The 8,959-nt window shown below is 39.3% G+C and overlaps 1 non-coding gene across 1 annotated transcript; it reads left to right on the top strand.

Moving 5' to 3' along the window:
* The first annotated feature begins 7,090 nt into the window (after window positions 1-7,090).
* Window positions 7,091-7,201, top strand: trnal-caa (transfer RNA leucine (anticodon CAA)). The gene is made up of 2 exons: window positions 7,091-7,129; window positions 7,156-7,201. It is a non-coding gene; the product is annotated as a tRNA-Leu (tRNA).
* The last annotated feature ends 1,758 nt before the right edge of the window (window positions 7,202-8,959 follow it).

The raw sequence follows: 8,959 nt of genomic DNA, 5'->3' as shown, positions 1-8,959 counted from the left end.
AACAGATAAAGTAAAAAGTTCTAATATTACCCCCTTCATTTTTCTCTTTGAACGTACGGCAGAAATAATCATTTGTTATCCTGTTACTATCCTGTACTTTGTCTCTGAATTTACTCTGTGATTTCTTTCCCCCTTTCCCAGAATTATCTGTGAGGGAGATTATTCTGAAGAGGAGCGTAAACGGTACAAGGCTGTGGTCTGCAGTAACACCATCCAATCCATTACCGCCATTTATCCGCGCCATGGGCCGACTCGAGATCGAATTTGAAGATGCAGCCACGAGCAGTAAGTTATGTAGGGCCTAGAAGAATGACACAATCACGATGATGACAATGGTGGCGTTGGGGGTCATGACTGAAGCAATACGACGAATGGCTCCTGTAGCCGTACCGATGAGGGTGATCGCGTTCGTAGTCATAGTAATGCTTACAAATGGCAGTTGAATCCTGATGGTGGAGATGGTGACAAGTAAAGTAAGTAAACCGGCGGTCATTCTGACTGTGCTGTGAACTCTTCCTCTCAGGATGATGTAAGGCAGCTGTTTAAAGCAGTCGGCTCAGCGGAACAGGGCTTTATGTCATTGGAGCTGGCTGGAGTGATATAAACGACTGTGGAGGGATGGCGGAGTGCAGGCCTGCTTCAGCCGCGCCAGAGAGTACCAGCTCAACGACCTCAGCGGCATTAGTGAGTTCGTCTCTCAGATTCTCTCTCTCTCTCTCTCTCTCTCTCTCTCTCTCTCTCCCCTCCCCTAGCATTTTTTCCTGTTTGTAGCAAATGTTTTAGTAACTGCAAACACTTTCAATCACTTACCGAGGAGATGTATACCCACAAGCCACCTCCTTTTACCATGATGTTGACATCTGAGCCTTGACTGAGCTTGTCAAGATTTATCCTGTTCTGTCAAAACCTGCAAAACTTTGACTGGAAAAAGCAGATGCCCTTGACTTCATTAGCTTGAGAGTTTGTGCTACTCTATGCATATCCATCAGCGTTTACTTATTGGCAATACATGTTGTGGGAATGAGAGCGTATGGAAACTAACTGAATCTTGCAAGACCGTTTCCATCTGTGAGTCAGGTCATTACCACGAAAAGCCACTGACGTATTTTATGGGTAATCTTTCATCTCTCTTTTTGTATATAGCAGTTACTCAGCTCAGGTCTCAGCCGTTGCTTTGCTAAGCAGTACCTAATCAACACCCAAACCATATTATTTGCATTTGTCATATTTCATAGGTCTTGCTGCTGTGCTTATCCATGTTCTACATGGTGCTGGAAGTTTTTTTTATTAGTTAAGGAAATGGCATCGCTGGCTATTGTGTAATTGTTTGAGTGAGATCGGAGTGGGGAGGAGCATAAGCCACAAGCTTTTTTTGGAGAGAGTTACGCTGTCAGATGCTTCACCGTATTAGCACTGGCCAGAGGAACTGTAATGCTATTACAGCAGTGGCTTTTTGAAGCCAAATTTACACACCATTCGCACAAGTTAACATTATTTGCACTTGGAAAAAATAATAATGCACAAGCCAGTCACTGACCACGTTACTGGATTTGTGCAATTTACAAAAAAGATTTACAGACCCAAAACCTACATTATTTCAAATTATTATTATTTCGTAGTTAGAGATTAGAATATATGAGTGGGACTGGGTGAAGTGACCTGAGAGAGAAGGTTTTGACTAACATGTTTGTGTCTTTCAGTTACCTGAATGATCTGGACAGGATATCTCAGACCACCTATATTCCCACCCAGCAGGATGTGCTAAGAGCCCGAGTGGAAACCACAGGCGTCGTTGAGACTGACTTCACAGTCAAGGACTATCATTTCAAGTGAGAGTCAAAGAGAAATAGGCCGTATTCTCACTCCAGAGTTTCGAATGTAAAAGTGACCCATGGAACTGCTCCTACAACGTGACTGTGAATAGAGGCTCTGATTGTGACGTCTGAAGGCTGGGGTGAGGGGGGTGGGGGGTGGGGTGGTATTTTGATTTGCTTCCCACTTTCTTTGTTATGCAAACAAGGAAAACAAGCTGATACTGGCTTGTGTTACCGTATGTGTAAGCGGCCATCAATTCAAAACCATTTTTTTTTTAATTCTTAAACTTTGTAAAAACTGTTTTCAACTTTGAACATTTCTTAGAGAGCATAGTACAATTTACAATTTGGTGTTTAGCAGACGCTTTTAACCAAAGCGACTTACAATAAGTGCGTCGATCGGGTTTAATGACCTAGTAAGCAAAAGATCATGGTAAGAATGCAAACCGATTATTCTCAGTACCACACTCCTGTATGTTCTTCGATGATAGAGAAGAAAAACAATGAAGAAGACCTGTGACGTACAGATAAGGTTAGTACGTATATTTTGTTTTGTTTCGATTTTTTTTTTTATATGCCACAACATAAAAAGAGAGGTTACGCATTGGGGGACAGGTGGATTCTGAAAAGGTGGGTTTTCAGTCTCTTTCGGAAGATGGCAAGAGATTCCACAGTTCTAACTGATTGAGGAAGGTCACTCCACCACCACGGAGCAAGGGCAGAGAAAAGACAATGGTCGAAAGGAACGGCTGCCAGGTTCTTGAAGTGAAGAGTAGTAGAATCTCTTTGAACCTATAGGAGGCATCAGATCTGGCCCTGAGCAATCTGGTGGCCTAGGCAAGAGTTTAGCTGGTGCTGTTTGCATCGCAGCCCATTCCATCACCAATCCTTGTGTTTATACACTCACACAGAAACTGCTAAGCCACATGATAGCCTGTAACATTCTAAAGACAAACAGCAAGAGTAATTACACATGACATTCATGCAGAAAGCATGTATTCAATGGAGTACTTCTCTCATATGATGCATGCTGTTTGCTGTACATATAAGACTAATCAATAATGAAAATGTAAAGGCTTACGACTTAATTGCACAATGGGATGAAAAAGCAGGGCGGCACGGTGGTGCAGTTGGTAGCACTGTTGCCTCACAGCAAGAAGGTCTCGGGTTTGATTCTTTCTGTATGGAAGTTTGCGTGTTCTCCCTGTGTCTGCATGGGTTTCCTTTGGGAGCTCCGGTTTCCTCCCACAGTCCGAAGACATGCAGCTTAGGTGCATTGGAGACACTAAATTGCCCCTAGGTATGAATGTGAGTGTGTTTGTCCTTGTTTCTGCCCTGTGATAGACTGGCAACCTGCCTTTTGCCTAAGATGTCAATAAAAATGTACATCTGGTTTCTTGAGGCAGACAGTGGATGGTTCCTGCAGCACACTTAAGAGAAAGTGTATTTCTCAAAATTATGTTTAAGGTTAGTCCCCAAACACTTGAACAGTTGTTTTTTTTTCCAACTTTCCTTAATGAATTTAAGGTGGGAGTAACTGAAGTCAACTCTTGCTATTTATTAAATTAGTGAACTTTACTATTCACTCATCACATTACTTCTGTCCTTTCCCTGTTTTTCCTCCTCTTCTTCTTTTTCTTCCCTGTGCAGTAGAAGGCTTTGGTCTTTCTGATATGATAAACATATTTGAATTCAGAGGCGCAAAAAGGGGGTGTGCAACATATGCAGCACGTAGGGGCACTAAGTGAAGGAGCGCACCAAAGGAATAGTGAAAAATATGCATACCAGTGTACGAGACACGAAAATGTGTCTTTGACGTCAATTGTCTTTGTTTTGTCATTCGAAATAGGTACATACTATATTATAGACATTTTTTTGAAGTTACAGCCTAGGTCTAGACCAGTCACACGGACAAGACAGGCTACTTATTCGTTACGACTGCTGTCCATTGGCTGTATTAATGATTCAAGTTAAAATGTTGTCATAAAAGATTCTAGAGCGCGAGGCTTTTCGACATCCTGTGATCTAAGTTGTCAGCTTGTCATGACGTAGAGAAAATAGTGTTAGTAAAAAAAAAAGTAAAATAATTTAGTAATTTTGAATTGTTTTTTCTTCCCTCATTTGGGGCGCCCCTAACGATGGACAATGCTCCTAGCATTTGCCTGTGCCACCTATGCGTCAGGCTGGCTCTGGGAGGTATCATATTCATGTCAGAATTGCTATTTGTTGGAATGGCATTTCACAGGTTGTAAATAAGGATGATCTCTGTGCTAATACTCTTGGTTTGCATATGTGTGTATTTCAAGGTTAAATCTACATACTTTATATAGCTCACAGGAACCAATGTACATGTAGGGAAACCTTTACTTTGAGTATGTTTAATCTGTATTTGTAGATGTGTCATTCTGGCATTTTGTACATTTTTATAGGATGTTTGATGTCAGAGGTCAGAGGTCAGAAATGAAGAAGTGGATCCACTGCTTTAACGGGACCATGGCGATTATCTTCTGTGTGGCACTGAGTGACTATGACCTGGTCTTGGGAGAGGATGAGGAGATGGTATTATTTAAAAACACTACAAGTCTGTCATAGTCTATAGACATTTTTATACTCCAGTTACTAAAAGAGTACTCCAAGCTTTGTTTTACAGATCATCCTTTGTTATGTCAAAAGCATTTTCCAATGGTCATGTAATAGCAATGAAGCCAAGGGGTTTTCGCTGAAGAAAATCTCTAATACGCATTCGCTGATGAACTCACGAAGAATAAGTAGGACATGTTTATCCAGAATGATATTTCACAAAGCAGTGTTTCCTGGTTTGCTAGATTTGGCGTAATGTCAAAAAGCGGAACTGTCAGGGAGGAGGAAGCCTTAACAGTATTCCTGATGAACTGACTTTTCTCAAGATAAAGTAAAGTAAAGTAAAGTCTCCGTGATGTGAATGAAGTTCATCTCACATTCAGTGAGAGATTTATGACACATTTTTTTCTCATTTAGATGAAGCAGAATAAAATATACTCAATGTGAAGAAAAACAAAGAATATACCTTTGTGTGAAAAACAACCCTTTTTGTGTGAAACTAAAGATTCATTTACACCACTTGTCTTAAAACATAGGATAATCAAAGGAAAAAAGGGGCGAACATTAAGTTCACCAACGGTGTAACCTTAAAGAACCGGTATGATATTCACCAGCGAATATTATAACCTTGCCATTTTTGTCTCCTCAGAGTCGAATGTACGAAAGCCTGAAATTGTTTGACAGCATCCGCAATAGCGGCGCGGGGGCTAGCTACACTTTTCTCCTCCTCAACAAGAAAGATCTGTTTGAGGAGAAGATTAAGAAGACCCCACTCACCGTTTGTTTTCCAGAATATGCAGGTAAAGGATTCACAGGGTGGATCCAGACCAATGGACTTAATTTCATTTTCACATATCACCAGAGGGGATTAGGTTGTACCCAATCAGCCATTTTTTTATTTTCCAATCTCATCTGGGGCCCGAGAGAAAAAAACAAGTTCGGACAAAAGATCTCTTTTATGAGGACGAAACGGAGAGGTGAAACCGTTTCTCTCAGTGTGGCATAGGCTCCCTTTTTGACATCATTTGTTCTCGGCCTCAATCCCTTGTAAGGTAGGCGTTTGTTTGTTTTTTTTTGGCTAGGATCCAACACGTACGAGGAGGCTGCAGACTACATCCGGCGTCAGTTTGAGGACCTGAGTAAGCACCGTCACATCAACACCCACTTCACGTGTGCGACTGACACAAAGGACATGCAGTTTGTCTTTGATGCTGTCACTGGTGTCTTAATCAGGGCTCTCCGCCACTTGTGGCTGCCCTTGGCACCTTGGGCCGAAAGATTAGAGAGGCTGGCTTAGGGCCTGAAGTCGGCCAGTTTCACAACACACACACACACACACACACACACACACACACACCCCCCCCCCCCCCCCCCCCCCCTTGGTGGCGGCAGTGAAAAACTGTGGGCGGGGAGAGTGAATGAACAGTTTAGGTGTTGTAACCTGTCAAAGACAGAAAGCTTTATATTAAGTCAGAAAAGGAGAGTTCTGTTTCTGTTGTAGTGTGTTTAAGAGAAGTATGTAACAAGAGGATGTTTTGAGAATATTCAAAGCATGTATGAAATATTATTGTCAAAGTCTGCTAGAGAACTATGGGAACACGACAGCAAGTTAAACGAACAGGTAAACACAGAATATTGATAACTAATGCCACCACTGTGTGTCTGTGTGTGTTCTCTGCATTTTGGAAATATTTCTAGACTCCTTTTCCTTATTTTGCTAATAAAACACATTTACAATCCACACTGAAGCAGTTTATGTCTTTTTCTTAGTGTTTCACAAGGTTTGTTAAATTCATGGAAATGAAACCTTCTTGAGTATGCTCTCCTTGATGTCTTTCATTTGCAATTTTATATATGTTTCTTATAGGTTGAAGTGACATATTGACCTCTTACTCTTTTTCTTGTATCCCAGCAAAAATGTGATGGATGTATGTTTTCACACTTAGTTTGCTTGGTAAACCACTCTCGCCATTGCATTACTAGGAAGATGAGAAACTAGAATAACGTATTCTACAAGCCTTTGAAGAATGTCCTATCCTCTTCAGAACCTTTAGCTCCAAACACCCTCATCTCTCTGAACAGGCTGTCACCGTGACCAGACTTAAGACAGATATCTCTGTAGAATGTTATTGTAAACTGATACTGGTAAATCAGAAATATACTTGATTTATATTTCTGTCACTCTGTTATTTTTTTATGTATTTATTTATTTATTTGTTTATTTATTGGCATAATCCTTGGATATTTATAGGATCACTTTCTTGTATTTCTCTACTGTCTATTTGTGAATTAACTGGATACTTTATTTATTGATTGATTGATCTTGTTGAGACCATACGTATTGACAAATCTTTAAAAAAAAAAAAAATCATGTAAAACATGCTGGCTACTTCTTTCCTTCTCTTTATAAATCAATCACCGGTCTGTCTGTTTTAATCGTCCTATAGCGAACCTAAAGAGTACAAACATTATTGACTTACTCTAAGATATAGATACTGATACACTATACTGACTATTAATTTTGATGAATGTCCATTCCTTAAACTTTGGAAAGATTTCTGTTTTAAAATATTGATGGAGAAGGGCAACCCAAGAACAGTTACATTAGGACAGGTCCACAGAAGGTTTCATAAAGCGGTGACTACATAGTTTAATCTGTGGAGATAAGCTTCAGCTGCTCCTAAAGCCTTTTTTGTGTCAGGGTGGCCGAGTGGGTCTAAGGCGCCAGACTCAAGGCTTAATACCTTCCAGCAGATGGGTGTTCTGGTTTCCAGGTGGAGGCGTGGGTTCGAATCCCACTTCTGACATCAGAGTTTTGTCTTCAAATAAATGTAAAGTAGTAGCAGTAAATGGCTTATAATAATAATAATAATAATAAATAAACAATAATACATTTAAAAAAAATTATGTAATGATATAAAATGTGTTGATTTAATTAGACATAATAGAACACCTTACAAAGGGAAGGGAAAGTGGAATGCAGACAAGAAAAATATGATTTATCAAGTTTACAGATCTTGTCCTTTTTCATCATTACTGTAGAAGCCTATAGTGTACACCTCCTCTGTCTGTCATTAATGATAACTAAATGAGCATGTGGTGACAAAGAACAGGCAGTACCATGTGTCTCTATAATTGGTAACAATACTGTACAGTCGCTAATGGTAACAAATGATCCTACATTTGTAGCGAAATCTGAATTCCAAAGATTACCTGCAATTCTTTGTGAGTAGACAAAAAAAATCTTAAATTAATGCACACAGCATCCGAACAAATATTAATCTATTAATTGTTACTTTATACTCATCTACTCTACAGATAGACTGAAGATGATAGAGGAGATACAGAGGAAGTTTACTGATGAAAACATAGACATGATAAACACACTTAACAGTAAGTGATGCCTCCCCCTACTGGAGATCACTGTTAAACGAAAAAAAAAAAAAAGAAAGAAAGAAATACCTGACCAATAAGCAGTGGGTGATGTGTACAATTATTATCTACTAACACAGTGAAGACTTTGAGTCAGCTGATACTGATACATCCGAATTCACAGCAAGCGCTGTCCTATCATTGACAGTATGCTGTTGTTTGAATGTAAAACAAAACAATACAAACTGAAACGACAACATGTTGTTATAAACTGTAGGATTTGTAGCCTGATTTAATGAACCGTTATACGATGTCATATTTTCTGCTTTCCAGAAATGGAGGAAACCCATAAAAGTTTTGCAGGTGATTTGTTTATTTATTTATTTATTTACTTACTTACTTACTTACTTATTTGTTTATTTATTTATTTACTTATTTATTTATTTACTTAAAAAGCACTGAAGAAAACAATAAATCTAAACTCAAAAGATCACCTTCTTTTTTCTCTAATATGTAATAAGTCATTTTTTACAAGGAAACATGAGAGTCTATAAGCAAGGACACACTGAAAATCTTTTCAGATCAGTTTAGCTTCATGAAAATTTCAGATAGGAGATTTTAGACAGCAGGCAGGCATATACCGTTAGTTGTACAGCTGCACTGCTGTTTAACCAAGTTTGAGAAAGTATGATGTGCTGTTTTATGTACACATAGAAATGAGAAAGGGGGGGGGGGGGGGGGGGGGTAAACACATTACATGATGCCACCACAAACACTGCCTTTACTGGTCAAAGGTTGTTTGAAGGGCATATTAAGCATATATAGTTTCTCTGTGTATTGTCATGCCACTAGTACACAGAAAAAAAGTCATACTCAAGACAGAAGAGCTGAGCAGGCACGTTAATGTGGAAAAGATAAACCTGACACTTTAGCACAATGCTAGCATTTCATGGACAAAAATCACCTTCCCTGAAAGAAACATGAAAGGACATTACTGTTTTTTCACTGCAGTTCTAATATATGGATACTATATTTGCAAAGACTAAAATAAAAAATGGGGCTGTTTTTTTTTTTTTTGTTTGTTTTGTTTTGTTTTTTTTTAAAGCAGGTGTAAATAATCGTTTCCACCGTTTAGCTTCATTCACTCATATTCACAGAAGACGCTCTCGGCGAGTGCCCTCTAGGTGAATTGC

This window comes from Chanos chanos, chromosome 7 (assembly GCF_902362185.1).
Source record: "Chanos chanos chromosome 7, fChaCha1.1, whole genome shotgun sequence".
Lineage (NCBI taxonomy): Eukaryota > Metazoa > Chordata > Actinopteri > Gonorynchiformes > Chanidae > Chanos > Chanos chanos.
This window is presented reverse-complemented; position numbering and strand designations above follow the sequence as displayed.